The following is a 19333-nucleotide window of genomic DNA, read 5'->3' as shown; positions in this document are numbered from 1 at the left end:
TATTTCATTAATACTTTATTAATCACTTAATTCATCAACCACTGGTAGGTCAGAAAATTGTCTGCCCATTAAAATTTTATTCCACAGAGAGTTTCCCTGTTGGTGCTGGACCTTGTGGCAGGGCATGGGGATATGAGTAAAGCATAAGTAAAGCCATTTACATTGGTATTTGGACTATTTTGTTTCTATTCTAATTTGTCATTTTACTATTTTTGTAAGACAGAGTGATAGGAACAGCGAAAATGTAATTGGGCTTGTATCTTACAGATATCCTTTATAGTTCATCCTATAAAGTAGCCTCTGAAGTTGCTGTTGATAGAGGGGCATCAATTGAGAATTAATTCTTAATTATTTTGCTGACTTTAATAGAATCATGTTTTCACGCAGGGATTTCCCTACGCTTGTGAAATGCGCTCTTGTGTTCCTAAAGTAGCATTGCCTACTTACAGTATTAAACAAACTCCTTAATAAATTGCTTGTAGAAGCACCATTTTCTCATCTGTTTAGGAAGGGAGAAATAGGACTCAGATACATCCAGATATTGTAGAAATATCTTGTGCCTAGATGTATAAATTTTATAAAACACATATGACATTTTGTCATAATTTGAATTTTTCCAAATTCATTCCCAATTCTCTAATTACTCTGTTTAGCGAAACTCCAATGTCCATTCTTTCCTGATTTCAGCTCACACTTAGGCTTAAAATTCACATTCTCCCATCCCCCTCTCCCCACACCACCATCTTTTTTAAGCTGAAAATCCAGGAACATGTTTCTGGTAAATGTCTTCAAGCTAGTGTATTAACTATCAAGATGCGTTTGTTCTTTCTGTGAACCCTCAAGTCTAATGGAATACTCTAGATATCATTCCCAAGAATTTACTGTATAGCTTTATGATATTTTCTTTACTTAGAGTGCTTGCAAGTCATATATATAGCATTAACATTAAACAATCTTACAAACAATTAATGTATAAAACCCAAAACAGACTTTATTGCCATCAATTTAATAACCTTAGTCTAGCTGGATAAATCTCCAAGTTATTACCATGGAGTAAAAAACTCCGTGTCTTTATCTCCCAATTTTGATATTACATGCTGGAATGCCACCGACACCCCCCTCCAAATTACTTCATAGCTGGAAAGATAGAACATTATGATTCATCACACTATCTACAACTTAGATCAACTGTGCTACATAGGTGATAATTACCCCCAACTGTTTAATTGTCCCATTTTAAAATTGTTTCATGACTTCTGCTTTCTTTTCCAAATCCACACAATTATCAACATATGTGAAGTCAAGCTTGAAAATAATTTGAAATCCCCCTCAACTACCTGAAGAAGAATTTTCTTTTCAATTTCCTATTCTAAACAGTTTCTAACAGAGAGACGCTTTTCTATGAATCTTATTTTTAAATCTATTTTTCTAAATTTTCACTAGGTTGCAAGTGTCTTCCACTTTAACTCTGTATGTTACTGTGTATTTGTTTCTCAAGGAATATTTGTAATGTTTATTTTTTTTGCGTACCATTATTAATTTCTCAATCTTAAACTCTTCTGCTTTCAAAATGTACTGCATGTTTCTTAATTTTGTTGTTAGTTTTCCTTTTCCTACTGTTTCTGTCTCTTTTCTACATAATATCATTTCAGTATATTGGATTAATAAGCTCTTTGAAAAAAATTTTTTTAGGAGCTAAGATCAGCACAACTAGATCTAGGCAAAATTCCTTCAATTTTGACAAACAACTGAATTAAACAAAATCATTTATTCAGATTGGTTCCTGTGGGCAAAAGAAACTTTTCCTAGGGGAAATAGTCCCTCTTTCAGCAGCAGTAGCTACTAGGAGGGAGGGTTTAAATTAAAGTAATTTCAGTAATAAATGAAGTCAGTACAAAGGTTTCATAAGAGGGAGTATAAAGGCATAAAGTTGGTTGCAGATATTTAAATTTCTTCAGTTCCAATTTAATGATCTGTAATAAATTCAGAAATATTTCACTATGAAATTTAGTATAAACTCAGTTTTGTTCCTAATATAATTTGTGTGATCTCTCCCTATTCCCTGGTTGGCTAGATCAGAGGAAAAGAAGATCGCTGCTCAACCTGGGAAAATTCTCATTTTCTTTCTAAACTAAGTCGATTTAAAAAAAAATCTGTTCTCAATTAAGAGTTAATCATATATGTTTGAAAGAGAAAAAAAAAGCCTAAACTCCTGTCAGCTTTATACAATAGGTAATCAACCTTTTCTGGGATCCATTCCAATTACAGTTTTGACAGACCCTTAGCACTAATTGTGGTCAACTTTTTTTTTTTTTTGCTACAGAGATTTAACTTTTCTTTTTAATTTTTCCTCTCATTTCCTAACAGGGGGAAACCTTTCATTTTCTATTTTCATAACTAATTTAAAGAAATTCCTTAAAGTTACCTAGAGGAAAGAGTTAAGTTGATATTCATTCAACTGCTAGTTTCTAGTTACAAATCACTTTAAATACACTTTCTACTCTAAGGAACATACAAGCTGAGAAAACACCCCTTTTATGCTGGAACTTAGTTCACACACAAGAAGCAAAGTTGGGATAGATGTCTCTATAACAACAGAGAGTATACATAACAACACAAAATAGACACTTTTGAGCTTACTGAGAATCAAAGGCAAAGCAAACCAGAAGTAGATGTGACAACAACAACCAGACACATACAAAAAGTTAACTCCAAGACCAAAAAGAAAAAAAAAAAGACTCTCAGAAGAAATTATCAGAAACCTCCCCCCACCACTCAGGACTTCTTAGGGAGAAACTTCTCCTATAGATGAGAGATATTAGACAGAATTTTTCTGACAGCCATGGAATTATTAGAAAGAAACCCACCCAATACCTCCCTCTCACTCCCTACCAATAGCTGGGAGATTATTAGAAAGAGTAGCAGCTACCAAGCCTCCCAAGATCACATTGAGTAGTTTGCATAAAGACAAGGAAAATTAAACACTCACCTGTTGGAATCCCTTTCAAAAGAATATGTTGGAAAAACCACACCTTTGCTTCTTCCCCTTCTCATCCAATAAAGGTACTCTAAGAGAGAAGTCAACTTTCACCTAATCCCTGTTGAGAGGTTTTAAAAGGTCATTGTACCTAAGGGAGGCCAGGAGTCTGAAAGCAGACTTCCCTGTCAGACACACTGAAGTCAGAAAGCAGTACTTTTTCTGGGGCATAGCACCAGAATTGCCAAAGAATTAATCTAGTAGTTTGCATTTTCCTGACTGAGCCAGGGAATTTTTTCTTACTGTGTACATAAAGGGAGAATCAAACCATGGACACAGAAACTGGTCCAACAGCCACATTCTTCCCCTCAGACTTACTAATTAAACAATCATTGGTAATTTTAGACAGAGCAATTTCAGTTGAATGATGAGGTCAGAAGCCAGATTATAAAAGGCTGAGAAATAAATGAGAGGAGAGGAAGTGGAGGTAATGAGTATTGATAACTTTTTCAAGGAACTTGGCTAAGAAAGAGAGGATAGATACAGGGTGATTGCTTGAGGGGATGGCAGGGTCTAGTGAAAGTTTTTTAAGGATGGTGGAGAGAAAAGGAAAAAAGGGAGCTCAGGGAGAATGGCTTCTATTTTCTCAGTAAATTAGGAATAATGGTCCTCAGCTAAAAAGATATGACAGAGAAAAGGGCTTGGTGTGGGAGTTTTGAGGAGAGAAGACAATATTTAAATCAGCCACTATGAGAAATGAGAAAGAGATTCAATTTGGGGAGAGTAAAAGGATTTTCTTGTGAACTGAGGGCCCAGATGAGGCTAGAAAACAAAAATTTTTGGACCCAGACAGCTCAGATAGGGGACTTACTTCAGCTCTATTCAGCAGTCTGTGTAGGAGCAGAGGAGGCGAATGGTAAGAATAATGTAGGGTTGGGATTTGTCAAGACATGAAAAGAAATAAGATGAGAGGCCAAGGAACTCAACAAAGAAATTATGTCATGCCTAAGGAAAACTTCTTGAGCACTCACCAAGGGGAGAAAAGGACTTCCAGTAATGCCCAGGAGGTACAAATTACTCCTTTCCACATGGGCTTTCTAAGCTTGAACCCACTTTCCACTGGACTCTGGGTATTTGTGGAAAAGTATGTTGCAGACTTTGGGAGGAGCATGTTTTGTTTCATCTCTTCTTTCTATACAACCTTGGCAAAGTTTAAGGTCACCCTATTTAAAGCTGGGTGACTAAAGAGATTCTCCATTGATAATATTGGAGAAAACAGAACAGTGGAAGCTCAGGATGAGGGCCTGAAAAGGTAAGTACTGATTTCTCATGGGTACCCCTAAAACCGTGTGTGTGTGTGTGTGTGTGTGTGTGTGTGTGTGTGTGTGTGTGTGTGTGTAGGCAGTGAGCGGATGAGGGGTGATATGAGACAGTGGAGGCCCCCTTCAAAAGGCTAAGAGACAACTTGAGGTAGCTTGGTGACCCTGGTCAAGTTACTTAACATCTCTTTGCCTTAATTTCCTCAACTATAAAATGGGGATAATAATAATACCTATCTCCTAGGGTTGTAATGAGAATCAAATAAGGTAATATTTCTAAATTGCCCAGCACAATCCCTGGCTAAATAAATGCTTGTTCTCTTCCATTCTACATTAATGCAGTTAACATTCTTGGGTCCCAAAATTTTACAGTCCCTTGTAAAAATCAGTCAAGCTAACTTGAAATAGGAAATTAAACTAGGAAATTTTGAATTCAATTTTAATGGATCCAATGTTTTGTATCTTTTGATGGCATTCAGTCATGTTTTCTTTTTCAACAGAGCTCTCACTTTTAAAAATAGGACAGTTACTATATAACACTGGCAAGTTCACGTCTACATGTAGTATGACTATTGGATGAGAACTTGTGTCTGATATAATGAGCTGGCTCCTGGAGGCCAGTCCTTGCTCCTTGGACCATTGATTGATGTTGACACATCTGTAAAAACCCAGCTGCTGAGATACTGCTATCTCTTCACTTAAAGTGAAAAAACAAATGTTGAGGCAGGCAAAGAAACCAGGCCTGTAGCTACAGGGTCACATGGAAACCTTGGTGAAGAGGGCCCAAAGTCTCTTCCCTTATAGCATTGTCTCTTTCTGGATACCATCAGAAAAGCAGTCCTGAAGATCCACCAAAAGCACAGTTGAAGAGAAAATGTTTAAGTGACCACCTCTTCATCACATAGTTAGTCAGCTGGAACTGGCTCCATAATGGCTCTCCAAATCACTTCCATTACATGTTATCATGAATTTCCAGGAAAGAGACTCTCCAGCTTCCCCTAGGTGAAGAATTTGCATCATCCAAGCATGCTGAACTCTGCACACGTACCAGTTTACCATTACAAATGCAAGGTACACTTTATGTAGGCAATCCCTACCATTGCCTGGATATACATGCACTACTTATTGTGGTTCACTTGTAATCCTAGTCAGTCTAGTGACCAACTGACTAGTTCTAGTTCTTCTGCAATAAGCCGACATGAAGACTAGCAAAGCCAAGCTATTTTGGCCCTGGAGCAGGGCTGAGGAAGGGTAGAGTCTGGAACTTGTAGCTGGCACAGGAAGTTCAGAACAGAGACGAGTCTACAGTTATTTCTCTAACCTTGAGCAGGACCACAGAGAGAGCCTACAGACCAAGATTGGGGCCTTCAATTGAACAATCAGGACAGGAAATATGAACCAGGAATGAGTTTGTAGCTCTATTACTCTGAACCTTCAGAGAATTACAGTTAGCTGACAGGGATTGGGGCCAGTATTTGTCTATTAGAGCTCCAACCAGAGGTAAACCTGCAGTTTTATTGCTCAGACAAAACTAGTCTAGTCTTGCTAGTTTTGGGAGCCTTTAAAGTTCAGATTGGGAGGGCAATGATCCAGCCATTTAGGGTATGCTGAAAGTTTGCAGTTCCTTGGCCTGAGCCACTCTTGAGACCATTAAAGAAACCAGCACTTAATATGTAGAGATAGTAGTGTCAGGGCAACATATCATACATATCAGGACTGAATAATGCCTCAACATTCCTCCCAGAGGTTCACAGAACTTGTTCCTGATATAAGTTCTAATTCAGGAAGCAATGTTGGAAGAATGAGGAAAAAAAAAGACTTTTATGAATTATAGAAGAGGAGAATACAATCATGAGCAAAGCCTCAAAGAAAAACATAGCTTGTCCATAAGGCCAATTCTTGGAACTGAATTGGAATAGAAATGGAATGGAATTGGAATAGAATTCTTGGAATAAATGAAGCAAGAATTTTTTTTTTAAATGGTATTATAAATGAGATAAATGTAGAGGAAAAAACTGGAACATGTTTTTCTAGAGAAAAAAAAGTGATAAGAATTAACAGCTTAGTACAAGAGGTATAAAGCCTTATCTAATTAATAGAGTCCTTGAAAATTAGAATGGTCCAAAAAGAAGTTAATGACTATAGGAGATAATAAGAAATATTAAAAACAAAAGACTGAAAAAATGGAAGAAAATATAGGATAACTCATATCAGAAATATCTGGCCTAAAAAACAGGTCAAGGAGAAAAAAAAATTCTAAGAATCATTGGACTATCTGAAAGTGATGATGAAAGAAAGAGCCTGGTTGCCACATTAAATGAAATTATGAATGAAAACAGCCTTGACCTATCTTAACTAAAGAGCAATGTAAAAATAGATTTTAAATAGATTTTTAAAATTACCTACTGAAAGAATTTCTCAAATGAAAACTCTCAGGGATTCCATAGCCCAAAGCCAGAGCTATAATCAATGGAAAATTAACGCAAGCATCTAGAAGTAAAGAGTTCAAGCACTGAGGAGCCACAGTTAAGATCAAATGAGATTTGGTGGCAACCATAATAAAAGAAAAGAGAGGATGGAATAAGATATTTCAAAAGTCAAGTTATAGGCTTATTACCAAGAACAATTTACCCATAAGAAAGCAGAGAATAGATTTTTAATGAAATAGAATACTTCTAAGCATTCATGATGAAAAGACCAAGGCTGAGTAGAAACTTTGAAATGTAAATGCAGGCATCAAAAGAGAGATAAAAAGGTAAATATGTTTGAGCCTCTGGAAGGGACAATCCAAGGATTAAATATTTACATTCTAAGAGCAAAAGAAGAAACTAGTGTTCCCTCAGAACCTTAACGTCGTCAAAGGTCATAGAGGGAGTTAAATAAGACAGAAATCTTGGGCTTTTTTTAATTATGTTTTGATGACCTTAAAAGAATGAAGAAAAGGGAGGGGAAAAGGAATATGTCAGGGAGAAAAGAGCAGAAAAGGGGGAGAAGTTACTATTTCACATAATTGGGGTGTGGAAGTAGAACACTATATAAACAAAGAGAAAAGTAGGGAGGAGGTATCACTTGAACCTCACTTTCATCTGGACCAGCAAATGAATGGCAAAACACACACGCACACACACATGCAAACACACACACCTGTGCATATGCAAAAAGAATTTGGTATAACAATACATTTAACACAACAGGAAAACAGAATGGAACTGGGAGATGAAAGAGGGGGGAACAAGAGGAATGGTAGATTCGGGAAAGATTTCGTAATAAGCAAAACAAACTCTCCAATCTCAAAAGGTGGATTGTGAAGACAGGTTTAAAAGAAAAGAAAGGGCAAGAATATTTTATTGGAGTCAGGATGAAGGGGGAAAAGGGAGATGGTGGAGTAAAGATAGATTAAGCACATATCATTAGTGCCAAAAAAACCCCTCCTCTCTTACCATCCTCTCCTTTGTACAGAGAGGAGGGAAATGAGATAAAGAGAGGAAAATAATTAACATACAATTACTATCAATACTCACAAATTATTATGAAAATGGAAAAAGGTACCCCACCAAACTTCTCTTATGAGACTAAATATAGTCCTAAATATAGTCCAGGAAAATATAAAACAAATAAAGGGAACAATAGATCAATGTAATTAGTTAATGTCAAAGAATTTAAATAAACTCCTGTCATAGACTACAGCAATTAATCAAAGAAATAATTGTATTCACATTGGATTTATACCATGCATGCAGAAATGGTTCAGCATTAGGAAAGCAATCAAAATATTTAGCCCAATTTAAAACAAAAACATCTAAAACTACACGATTATCACAATAGTTACAATAAAAGCTTCAGAAAAAGATAATGTTCCTTTATTCTAAAAAAAAAAAAGTCCAAACAACACTCTACAAAGTATGGTCAGAGAGGGATTTTTAAGATCATAAAAATATTTATCTAAAACCAAGCAAGCATAATATGCAATGGTGATACACTAGAAACCTTCTTGGTGAATACAGAAATAATGCAAGGAAACCCATTCTTCCTGATATTATTTGATAAATTTTCTAGAAATGCTAGTAATAGCAATGATATAAGAGAAATAAATTAAATATTTAAAGGCAAATAGGAAGGAGCTAAAACTATTTTTAGTTGTTGTTAACATGATGATCTACCTAGAAAATCCTAGGAAATTAGGAAAGATAGTAATTGGGATGATAAATAGCTTCATCAAAGTTGAGGACTATAAAAAAAGGCACAAAATCAATAGCATTTCTGTACAATAATAATAAGATCCAAGGGGTAATAATAGAAAGGGAAATCCCATTAAAATAACTACAAAATGAATAGAATATTTGGGGAACAACCAGAAGCACATAAAATACTTGTATAGATTCAAATGCAAAGTGCTTCTTAAAGAATACCTCAAAGATCTGGAGGAATATTCATTGCTTATTCCTTGGTTGTGTCAATATAATAACAATATTACCAAAGTTAACTTACAGTTTTATTGCCATACCAATCAAACTGTCAAAAGAATACTTTACATAGTTAGATAAAATAATAACAAAATTTATCTAGAGTAGCAAATGTAAATAATTTTAAAAGGTAGGAATGAAAGGGAAATAACATGTCCACACCTCAAACGATATTATAAAGCAGTCATCAAATCCATTTGGTATTGGCTTAAAATAAAGAACTAGATTAATGGAACACAATAGACAATGGAGAATCATAAATAATGGAGTTCAATAAATTAGCATTCAACAAACTAAAAATGTAAAATAATTCCCTTCCTGATAAGAACTGAGAAAAGTAGAAAGCAATCTGCCAGAAATTAGTCTTAAACTAACATCTTACACCATATTCCACAATAAATACAAAATGACTATATGACCTTAATATTAAAGATTATATCATAAAACATTAGAAGAGAAACAAATCATATAACTCTCATAGCTATGGGTCAAAGATATATTCCTAACCAAAACAAGGGATAAAACCAATTATGAAAGATAAAATAGATAATTTTGATTACATGAAATTAAAAAGCTTCTAGAAAAACCAAATTAATAGATTTTGCATAAAGGATGCAGTAGAATGGGGAAAAACTCTTTGCATCAAAATTCTCAGATGAGGGTTTAGTATCCAAGATACACAGACAACTAAGAGATCATTAATTAGACCAAAATTCATTTCCCAATGTATGAGTGGCCAAAAAATATGAAAAGTTCTCAAAAGAAGTATTGCAAACTATTAACAACCATGTGAAAATATGCTTCAAATAACTAATAATAAGAGAAATGCAAATAAAAATAAATTTGAGGTCTCACCTCACATCCTACAAATTAGTGAAGATGATAAAAGATGGAAATAGTGAATAATTAATTACAACCATTTGGGAAAGTGATTTGGAATTATGTGAATAGAGTGGATAAAATGTCCACATCCTTTGACCCAGAGATTGCACTATTAGACATATGTACAAGGAGATCATTGTTAAAAAGGAAGTTCCTATATACACCAAAATATTTATAATAGTATTTTTAGTCATAGCAAAGAATTGGAAACAAAGTAAACATCCAAAGTAGGCTGAGGAATGGCTAAACATGTTGTGGTGCATAAGTACGAGATATAAATGTAATGGAATATTACTGTGCTTTAAGAAGTGATGAACATGAGAAATACAGAAAAGCATATCTAGACTTACATGAACTGATGCAGAGTGAAGTAATCAGAACCAAGAAGACAATAAACAGAATGACTACAACAACGAAATGGGGGAAAAAATTTACAAAACAATTGAAAGTGAATGCCACCAAATTACAAAAAGCAAACATATACCCAAAGAAGACCCTTTGCCCTACTCCTTTGCAAAGGTGGAAGGTCCACAGGTGTGAGACAATGTATATATCTTTATGCATTTTCAGTATGTTGATTGGTTTTGGCGATTTTTTTCTCTTCTTCCTCTTTTTCTTTAAAACATATTCTTTGTCATATGGGAAAGTTTTCTGGGAGGATGATAAACAGGGATACAATGGGAAATTTAGCCAACATAAAAACAAAAGATATCAATAAAATTCATTTTTAATAAAGTCAATGCAAACAAATTACAAAGGTTTGCTGGTACTTATATTCTCTAAGTATGCAGAATGAGTTGACATTTCTTTTCTTTTCACACATGGGGGTGCAAATTCCATACTTCTTAATGATATCTGTTGCCTTCTTGGGTCAATACAATGTGACTTTTCCCCCCTAGATCTAGTTTCCACTGTTGATCCATAGACTCAAAGTCATCATGCAATTTTTTCATGGCTGTAGAGCAATATGATCTGATACCACCTACTTCCTGGTACCATACATGGGATTAATCACAATCTGGTGAAGCATCCCATTGACAGTTTTAACTTCTGCCATTGTATCAATAGTGAGGTACCTTCTGACACCCAGAAATTGAGTCCTTCAGTACTGCTTCTTTCCTTCTTAGTTTTTATTATATGCCCTTTTTAATCAAGTGTTCCCACTGCAAGTCATCCACAGACAACTGAAGCAAGGAAGGTTGGTCCAAATGTTCAGTTGACATATTGTGTGATGGAAATCTCAAGCTACAAGTCCCTTTGAGTGTAGCCCAGCTCCATGGATATAACATATGACTTTTACACTTGAATTCAATATCACTACAGACTTTAGGACAGGATATCTGCATCTGCATCAGTTTTCTCTGACCTGTATTGTATACTTTACATAATAATACCTTTTGATCAGTTCTGCACACATCTTTTCAAGGGACTGCTTCATGTTTGACAAATTCAACAAGGCCAATAATACTAACTTAAGCAAAAAACAAACATAGTTCAAGATTATGCCCCAATGGTTGTTTGTTTGTTATCTTCCATTTTTAAAAAGGACCAAAATGACATCACTATATTGGGGTCAAGGTACAGTGTATCCAACTGTGGCTGATCAGATCAATCTGTCTTTGGAAGACTCTACCACAGGTCAGGTTCAAATAGTCCATATGAACATTTGGAATGGAGATGTTTCTAAATTTGTGCATCTCATGATTCTTTTGCGCTACTGCAATTCTGCTTTGCTCATAGATCACAGTGTCTTCTTTGATGTGTGTGATTTGATGATGTTCCTGTGCTAGTGTCTCCTGACTCACAATTGATTCTAAAGTTCTTCAAAGAAGATCGTCAGAATGTCTTTGTATTTTTTTTCTGACCTCCGTGTTTAAGTGCTTGCCTAGTCTTTTAGGCAAACATACATTTGGCATTTGAACAACACAGCCAGTCCATCACACTAAGTAAGGTTTTATATAGTAAATATACAGCACATAAAGAATAAGTGAATATTCAAAGCAATAGTAACAGAACAGGCATTAACTCAAAATTATGCAACAAAAAATGAATTTTCATGTTCCAACATATTTCAAACAATCATGCAAAATATCATGCAGTTTATGATGTTGTAGACCACTAATTAAATCATGTTTATTATAAGCATTTTTGCATAAAAATATGTTCACACTAGTAATAAGTAGACTATGGGAGAAAGATTGTCTAATTAGGGATTAGAGATAGCTCCCAAATAAAATGAAGAGGAAATTGAGAATAAATAAGACCTTCTTGAATAAATTATTCCTGGAATAAACTTTCCAAAATTTTGTAGTAGGTAACTAGAAAATGTAACAAAAAAATCTATGCATCTAAAAAAATGAAAATCAAGTTAAAGCAAAAAAAGCAATCAACAGTCTCTGGAGGAAAATATACTCGTACTGGAGAAAAAGCAGCCTAAAATGTTGTTTTTGAGAATGGGACAATAAAAAACCCCTTTGGTGGCAATTTTTTTTAAAAAGAAAAAACGATTTATGAAAAATAAAATGTATATTCCAATAGGTGAAAGAGCAAGGGATCAACAAAGAAAAGAAAAACATACTTTCAAAAATCAATTCCTAAAGACAGAGCTTCAAAAGTATTTGTGATTTTTAATGTGAGAAAAGGAACAAGGGGGTTGAAGAGAAACTGTGGGAATAGGGGTGTATCAGGGTAGATCAAGTAAAACTAATTACAGAGACAAAGTACTAATTTAAAAAAGATGATAGAACAAAAATATCCTAACATAATAAAGACAAAATGTGATTTTCAAAGGGAATCACTACCCTACCATTGCTACCTCCTTATTCCTCACACTTAGGCAAGATGTTATCACAATTTATATTACTAACATTAATAAGAATTAATAGCTGCTACTTTATTTTACAGGAATAGGGCCAAGGATTATTATTTTTTCAGCCATTCAAGTCTCGTATAACTCTTGCAACCCCCTGGACCATAGCACATCAAGCCCTTCTATCTTCTATTATCTCTCAAAGTCTACCCAAGTTCATGTTTGTTGTTGTCATGACACTATCCGTCCATCTCACCTCTGGCATCCTCTTTTCCTTTTGCCTTCAATGTTTCCCAACACCAGGGTCTTTTCCAGTGACTCCTGTCTTCTCATTAGGTGGCCAAAGTATTTAAGCTTCAGCTTCAGTATTTGACCTTCCGGTGAAGAGTCTGAATTAATTTCTTTCAGTATTGACTGCTTTGATCTCCTTGCTGTCCAAGGGACTCTCAAAAGTCTTCTCCAATACAATTCAAAAGCATTGATTCTGTGGTGCTCAGCTTTTCTTATAGTCCAACTCTCACAGCCACACATCACTACTGGAAAAAACCATAGCTTTGATTATATGGACCTTTGTCAGCAAGGTGATGTCTCTTCCTTCTAGGATGCTGTCCAGATTTGCTATAGCTTGCTTTCCTTAATTCTTCCCCCCGCCTTTTTAGGCAATTGGGGTTAAGTGACTTGCCCAACGTCACACAGCAAGTAAGTGTCAAGTGTTTGGTCTGAGGCCGGATTTGAACTCAGGTCCTCCTGACTTCAGGGCTGGTGCTCTATCCACTGTGCCACCTAGCTGCCCCTATAGTTTGCTTTCCAAGGAGCAAGTGTCTTTTAATTTCAAGGCTGCATTCACTTTCCGCAGTGATCCTTGAGGCCAAGAATATAAAATCTGACACTGCTTCCATTTCTTTTCCCTCAATTTGCCAGGAAGTGATGAGACCAGTAGCCAAGAGATTGGGTCTGTGATTTTGCTTGGTATAGTCCCAAATGAGGAAACTCCCTCTGCTAAGATAGGTTGGCTCCTTCTCTTCAACTTACAATATTCAAGTTGTCTAGAACACTGAGAAGTTAAATGACTTGACCAGAGCCACACAGCCTGTATGGGTCAGAGGCAGGATTTGAACTGAGGTTTTCTTGGACCCAAGGTCATACTACCTTTTCTTTATAAAAAGAGGAAATAATGACAACTATGGACAGACAGAGTAAAATTCAGTTCATGTATGTAGGGCACCAACAAAAGCACTATTGAAACCAACTTGTCTTGTTTTAGGCTCATTCTCACAGAGAGGAAGGCAAGGCAAGAATGCTGGAGGAGTAGAGGGAGGCATTTACTAGAAGTTGCCCCTGGAGGAGTTAGGACCAACATGGTGGAGCATCGGGAAGTAATAAATCTTAACTTTTCCCCAAATGCCCTCCAAATAGATCTAGAAATATACCAAACCAAATCCTGATGGAGAAATGAAAGAAAAAGTCACAAGGATTCATTTGTTAAGCCCAGGATGTCACTGGAAAACAGAAAAGTATGTGAACACTAAGGATGAGATCTGGTCAGGAGCACAACATGTCCAGAGCACTTCAGCCCTGAGGGAGAGGTTGTGCCCTGGGGCAAAAAGAGATTTTAGATCCATAACGGAGCGCTTTGGAAGTACTGAAAACTTTTTGTCTTTGAGATCCCAGAAAAACACAATACTTACTGCCCCAAGAAAGCAGTAGCAGGGCCAGCCCAGACCTTTCTTCCTGAAGTATACAATGTCCTGCCCTAACATCAAGGCTGAACTGAGGAAGTAGTCTGGAAAAATGAGCAAAAAAAAAAAGAATCCTACCATTAAGAGCTATTATAGGGGCAGCCAGTAAGTGCAGTGGATAGAGCACCTGCCCTGAAGTCAGGAGGACCTGAGTTCAAATACGGCCTCAGACTAACCACTTGACACTTACTACCTATGTGACCCTGGGCAAATCACTTAACCCCAATTGCCTAAAAAAAACCAAAAAGGTATCATAGAGACAGGGATACTCATGACATAAACCCAGAAGAAGAGATTAATGCAAGCCATCTACAAGCAAAGCCTCAAAAAATAAAACAAACAAACAAACAAAGAAACAAACAACGAAAACATACCATGGGCACAAATTCAAATGGAATTCCTGGAACAGATGAATCAAGAGTTATAAAAAATTTAAAAAAAAAATTTTCATCAATGAAATAAGAATGCTAGAGGAAAAAAATGTCACATACGTGAGAACTATGGAAGAAAGAATTGGAACGAAAATTAGCAACTTAAGTGGGATAATATATTTGTTAAGAGGTACACAAGCAACAAACTCTCTAAAAATAATAATGAACCAAATAGAAGCCAACGATTCCATGAGACAACAAGAAACACAAAAACAAAGGAAAAAGACCGACATTATAGGAGGAAATGTAAATTATCTCATAGCAAAAACAACTGACCTTGAAAAGAGATCAAGGATGTACATACTCAGCCACAGCAACAGTGACTATAGTAGCAGCAGCTTTGAGAGCTCTCAACCCAGAGATGAGAAGGGTTGGACAATTGGTCAGAAAATGATTACAGGGGACCTTTTGCCAGCACTGGGTACATCTGGCACTGATTCACAACTCTATTCACTTCTGGGTTTCAGCCTCTGGACAACGAGCAGGGCTGGTGGTTGGTCACAAGGAAGCAGGGACCCTTTCTGGGTAAAGACCACAGCGCAGATCATTAGGGGAGTGACCATACCTCTCCCAGGATCACATCACCTTGGAAACACCAAAAACTTGCAGATCCCTAGAACTAGCTTCGGGAAAAAAAGCAGCACACACACACACACACACACACACACACACACACACACACAAAGCCTGAAACTTGAGACTGTGCCTCCTCATCTCCAGGTGAGCAGAACCCATATTTAACATGCAGTTCAGAGTCAAGAAATTGGCCAGGAAAATGAGCAAACGATGACAACAAAAAGAACTTGATCATTAAAAGCTACTATGATGGCAGGGAAGACCAAAACACAAATTCAGAAGAAGACAACAGTGTAAAAACAGCTACAAGCAAAGCCTCAAAGAAAAATGCTAATTTGACACAATTCCAATAATAATTCTTAGAAGAGTTAAAGAAAGAGATGAGTGGTAAGGAAAAAATTTGGAAAAGAAATGAGAGTGATGCAAGATAATTATGAGAAGAGAATTAAAGCTTGGCAAAAGAGGCACAAAAGTATTGAATAAAATAATACATTAAAAAGCAGAATTGGTCAAATGGAGAAAGAACTACAAAATCTTATTGAAGAAAATAATTCCTTAGAAATAAGGATTGGACAAGTGAAAGCTAGTGACTCCATGAGTCATCAAAAAAATAATTAAAAAGTCAAAAGAATAAAAAAAAAAGTAAGAAAATGTGAAATATTTAATCAGAAAAAACCAAACAACTAAGCTGGAAATTAGATTGAGGAGAGATAACTTAAGAATTATTTGTCTACTTGAGAGCCATGATCAAAGAAAGAGCTTAGACATCATATTTCAAGAAATTATCAAGGAAAACTGCCCTGATGTCTTAGACCGGGAGTAAAATAGAAATTGAAAGAATCCCTCTCCCATCCTGTCCTCCAGTTTTGTCACCTCTCTAAAAGTTCATAAGATGGCCTCTTCTCAGTGCTTCTTCTTTTTGACCTTTCTGCAGAATTTGGCACTGTTGACCACCCTCTCTTTTCTCTGGGTTTTTCTGACAATGCTCTCTTCTAGTTCTTTCCTACCTGTCCAGCTATTCTATATCCTTTGCTGGATCATCATTCATGTCATGCCTCCTAACTATGTGCTCCCAAGATTCTCTCTTGGGGCCCTCTTCTTTTCTGTCTATATGTTCTCTCAAGGACCACACCAGTTCCCATGAAGTTAATTATCATTTCTATGCAAATTACTTTAGTGTCTAATGTAAATGAGATAATATTTGTAAAGCACAGTGCTTGCCACCTAATAGACACCTAATGTTTATCCCTTTACTCTTCCCCTTATCTCTATATCTTCAACGGTTTTCTTTCTCCTGAGCTCCATCCTTTCATTACCAAATGCCTAATTTACATTTCAAAATGGATAACATGTTGGGGCAGCTAGGTGGCACAGTGGATAGAGCACTCAGGAGGAGCTGAGTTCAAATCTGACCTCAGACACATAACACTTACTAGCTGTGTGACCCTGGGGAAGTCACTTAACTCCATTGCCTAGCCAAAAAAAAAAAGGATAATATGCATGCACTACAAACTCAAAATGTCCAAAATAGACCTAATTTTTCTCCTAAAACTTACCTTCCTCGTTAATCTTTATAGAGAGGTACTATCTTAAATTCAGTGTCATCCTCAGCTTGTCACTCAGACTCACCCCACACATCCCATCAATTGCCAAAGCTTGTCACTTCTATATCCACAAAGTGGATAATTTCTATATCCACACACATCCCATTTTTACTAGTCTCATAGCCATTAACTTCGTTCAGTCTTTCATCACCTCCTATCTGGACTACTACAACAAATCTGTATGTGATATCCCCACTAAATCTGTATCACTACTAAAATTTCTTTCCACTTCAATTTATTCTCCTCACAACTGACAATGAGATTTTCTTAAAGTGCAGGTTTCACATGCCACTTTCCTACTGAAAAAAACTTCAGTGGTTTCCTATTGCCTCTGGAATAAAATATAAATTCTTCTGTCTAGAATTTTAAACTCTTACAAACCTAAGCCTTTTTTGCTTTTTCCAATCTTCTTACATATTACTACCCATTACACACTTTATGGTTCAATCATTCTGGCCTACCTGCTATTTCTCATGTACATTTCTCCATCTTTCATCTCAATGCCTTCATACTGTTCCCTGCTCTTTTCCCCTCCCCATCCTTGCAATGCCCTCCCATATCTCTTCTGTCTCTTGGAGTTCCTGATTTCCTTCTAAACTCAGCTAAAGAGCCACCTTCTACTATTCATAGCTTCTTATAGCACAGTAATATTCAATCCTTAGCACAGTGTTTGGCATACAGAGTAAGTACTTAATAAATGTTGATTGATTGATATTCTGTTATTTCAAAGATATCAGATAGATAGTTTTTCTCCCCCAGGTAATCGCATCCTGGTTTATTCTAGTTACATTAATTTTTGTGCATGCAAAAGTTTTTGGGGGCAGCTAGGTGGCACAGTGAATAGAGCACCGGCCCTGGAGTCAGGAGGACCTGAGCTCAAATCTCACCTCAGACACACAACACTCACTAGCTGTGTGACTCTGGGCAAGTCACTTAACCCCAATTGCCTCACCAAAAAAAAAAAGTTTTTCAATTTCATGTAATAAGAATGATCTATTTTTATCTTTTTTGATCATCTCTGTCTTTTGTTTAGAATTCATCTCAATGAGCAGAACCAGGAAAACATTGTACACAGTAACAGCCACACTGTGCAATGACTGACTTTGATAGACTTGGCTCTTCTCAGGAGTGCAAGGATCTAAGACAACTCCAAAAGACTCACAATGGAAAATGCTATCCACATCCAGAGAAAGAACTATAGAGTCTGAATGCAGATGCAAGCATACTATTTGTTCTCCTTTTCTTTTTTTGTTTTGTTTTATTGCTTCATTCTCGTGGTTCCTCCCATTAGTTCTAATTGTTCTTTATATCATGACTAATGGGAAAATATGCTTAATATGAATATATAAGTAGAGCCTATATCAGATTGCATGCCATCTTGGAGTGGAAGGAGAGGGAGGGGGAGAAAATTTAAAACCCAAATCTTATGGAAGTGAATGTTGAAAACTAAAAATAAATAAATAACTAAATTTAAAAAAAATTCATCCCATAGCTATAGTGGTGAAAGGTTCCTGTTCTGGTGTCCTAATTTTTTTTTAAGGGCCTAACATTTAATATTCAGGTTACATACGATTTTTTAAAAACAATTATTATGTAACATGGGAGAATTGTGTTGAAGTTTGAACTGATAAAAGCTCTGAAACAGAATTAAATTCAGATATATGAGCAGTGAAGAGTTAAGAATGTGTCCCTGCAATTCAATTTGGACATATTCCATGTTTCACAATTACTTTTATCAAGAATTATGAAGAGCTAAATATTTTTAAATTGTTGAAAGAGAAATTAATTTTTATTAAAAAAAAGACCTTTAAAAGGAAGGTTCTGTGCAAAACCACATGATGATATGAATGCAAAAACATAGGGTACTTCTACATTATTATGAAACATGACGGCTTTCGTGTGCCAAAGAGCTTTGGGGGGTATTTGAGCAATGTGTCACTCTGGGGCTGTGTCCCTCCAACTTTATACATACCTGGGTTGCATCATCAAAAGGAAGATTATTTTCCCTTCTCAAGGGTGTACTTTGTAGTATCACCTTTCTAGAGTTATAACTCATCCCAACCAGTGTGCTTCAGTTAGTGCACTGGTTTTTTTTGTTTGTTTGTTTTTGGTTTTTTTGCTAAAGCATTTGCTTTAATGGCAAGAGAAGTAGTTTCCTCCCTCCCTTACATATAAACCTGGGGCACTTATTCCCACAAATACATAGCATGTCTATAGGAAATATGCACAAACTTAAAGTACAATGGTAGTGAGGCACATGTGTAGGGAGTACATGATGTCAAAGCAACTGAAAAGCTGTAATTATAGGGCTTTGATGTCCTGATAGCCTTTCTTTTTTTTTTTAATACTCACTGAGTTCATTCTGGGCTGTTAACTACCGTTCTAAGTTGGGCTTGTCACCTCCTAGGAAGGAGGTGGTAGGTCAGAAGTTTCGTTCTCTTTTGGTCAGGGTTGGGTTGCATTCAGTGAGAGAAGTCACTCTAATTTATGGTAATCATCCAGTACATTTCCCAAATCATCTCTGTAGGCTAGA

The 19333-nt window shown here is 36.1% G+C and overlaps 1 long non-coding RNA gene across 1 annotated transcript in view; it reads right to left on the bottom strand.

The window, feature by feature from the left end:
* The window catches only part of LOC110211684 (uncharacterized), a 31797-nt gene extending 28531 nt beyond the window's left edge, over positions 1–3266 (bottom strand). Inside the window, exon 1 of the long non-coding RNA XR_002325469.1 lies at positions 2990–3266. This is a non-coding gene — a long non-coding RNA (uncharacterized LOC110211684). The remainder of the gene's footprint in view (positions 1–2989) is intronic.
* Between the last annotated feature and the right edge of the window lie 16067 nt (positions 3267–19333).

This window comes from Phascolarctos cinereus, unplaced genomic scaffold (assembly GCF_003287225.1).
Source record: "Phascolarctos cinereus isolate Bilbo 61053 unplaced genomic scaffold, phaCin_HiC Scaffold_2;HRSCAF=192, whole genome shotgun sequence".
NCBI classification, from domain to species: domain Eukaryota; kingdom Metazoa; phylum Chordata; class Mammalia; order Diprotodontia; family Phascolarctidae; genus Phascolarctos; species Phascolarctos cinereus.
The sequence above is the reverse complement of the archived record's forward strand: the minus strand, read 5'-3'. Positions and strand labels throughout refer to the sequence as shown.